This window comes from Bufo bufo, chromosome 1 (assembly GCF_905171765.1).
Source record: "Bufo bufo chromosome 1, aBufBuf1.1, whole genome shotgun sequence".
Taxonomy (NCBI): domain Eukaryota; kingdom Metazoa; phylum Chordata; class Amphibia; order Anura; family Bufonidae; genus Bufo; species Bufo bufo.
This window is the reverse complement of record NC_053389.1, coordinates 310,241,442-310,243,712: the sequence shown is the minus strand read 5'-3', so window position 1 is coordinate 310,243,712 and position 2,271 is coordinate 310,241,442.

Sequence of the window (2,271 nt, the reverse complement as noted above, 5' to 3'; positions counted from 1 at the left end):
AAAGTGTCACACTCTAGTCATTTAATTAATCCATAACACCTGCAAAGGGTTCCTGAGCCCTTAAATTGTCTCTCAGTCTGGTTCAGTAGGTATCACAATCATGGGAAAGACTGCTGACCTGACAGTTGTGCAGAAAACCATCATTGACACCCTCCATAAGGAGGGAAAGCCTCAAAAGCTAATTGCAAAAGAAGTTGGATGTTCCCAAAGTGCTGTATCAAAGCACATTAATAGAAAGTTATGTGGAGGGGACAAGTGTGGAAGAAAAAGGTGCACAAGCAGCAGGGATGACCACAGTCTCGAGAGGATTGTCAGGAAAAGGCCATTTAAAAGGGTTGGGGACTTTCACAAGGAGTGGACTGAGGCTGGAGTTAGTGCATCAAGAGCCACCACACACAGATGGATCCTGGACATGGGCTACAAATGTCATATTCCTCTTGTCATGCCTCTCCTGAACAACAAACAACGTCAGACGCGTATTACCTGGGCTAAAAAAAAACTGGTTTGTTGCTCAGTGGTACAAAGTCCTCTTCTCTGATGAGAGCAACTTTTGCATCTCATTTGGAAACCAAGGACCCAGAGTCAGGAGGAAGAATGGAGAGGCACACAATGCAAGATGCTTAAAGTCCAGTGTGAAGTTTCCACAGTCTGTGTTGATTTGGGGAGCCATGTCATCTGCTGGGTGTTGGTCCACTGTGCTTCATTAAGTCCAGAGTCAATAAAGCCGTCTATCATGAGATTTTGGAGCACTTCATGTTTCCTTCCGCAGACAAGCTTTATGGAGATGGTGACTTCATTTTCCAGCAGGACTTGGCACCTGCCCACACTGCCAAAAGTACCAAAACCTAGTTCAATGATCATAGGATTACTGTGCTTGATTGGCCAGCAAACTCACCTGACTTAAACCCCATAAATAATCTATGGGGCATTGCCAAGAGAAAGATGAGACACGAGAATGAACAATGCAGAAGAGCTGAAGGCTACTATTGAAACATCCTGATCTTCCATAACACCTCAGCAGTGCCATAGGCTGATAGCATCCAAACCAAGTACTGAGTACATATGCATGATTATACTTTTCAGAGGTCCTACATTTATCTATTTAACATCCTTTTTTATTGATTTCATATAATATAAAAAAATTCTGAAATTGTGAATTTGGAGTTTTCATAGGCTGTAAACCATAATCTTCCAAATTATTACAAATAAAGGCTTGAAATATCTCTCATTGCATGTAATGAGTCTATCTCATATGTTAGTTTCACCTTTTAAGCTGCATTACTGAAATAAATGAACTTTTGCACAATATTCTAATTTTTCGAGTTTCACCTGTACTCCTTATACTAGGGGTTCTCCATAATAAGAGTATCCCTTAGATAAAGCAGATATATTGTTGACAAACAGATTATACTGGACTCTCTCTTTTCTCTCTCAATCACGTAAATCAAATCACAAACAATTTGCCTTCGTGTGAATCCGAACTTTGAGAAATTCGGAACAAATCCTGAACTGGTAAATTATATATATTAATAAATTGTCACATGAGAGGAAAACAGACCTGAAAACTCAAAAATAATAAAACTCTGCCCTTTAGATTATTCCAGAGGAGGGCAGTTAAAAATTCTATATGTCTAGACAGTGAATACTAGAGTTTATAGGCAAGTTAACAGGGTTAGTTTCTGCTTTGCTCCCTATTAGCATCTTCCATAGATGTCTTGTCATCATGACAATGTTACCCCTTCTGCTCCTTTGGGTTCTGATATATTTTTACTCAAACTGTAAACAATCATAATTTAGGTTTGCCTTTTAAATCTTCAAAACCATTTCGAATACTTATGGGAATGTATTATAAGATGAGAATACACTGTAGGTATGCTTAGTTTCGGCCATTATTAAAATATACCTCCAATGATGATGGCAGCTTCATTTCATGACAATTGCTTGTAACTGACAAAAGAGGAGAAGTAAAATAGCATTCAGGAGCTATATGGTTTGCTCTCCTGGCGGTATTTCCAGCCATGAATTTTAAACATTTGGCGTCAAACATTGCTAGTATTACCTTAAAAACTCAAAGGAACAAGATTTAAATATTTTAGAACAATCACTGACTCGTATACAGATGTGATAGAACTTAACTTGACTGTGATATGTCACAGTGATATCCCATGAACAAAGCTTTTGGAAGCCGTTGAGAAAGTCAATTAACATTTTCTTGCTTAACTCGTTAAGACTCAATATGAGGAATGTTACTTATGTAAGATCATAATTCTT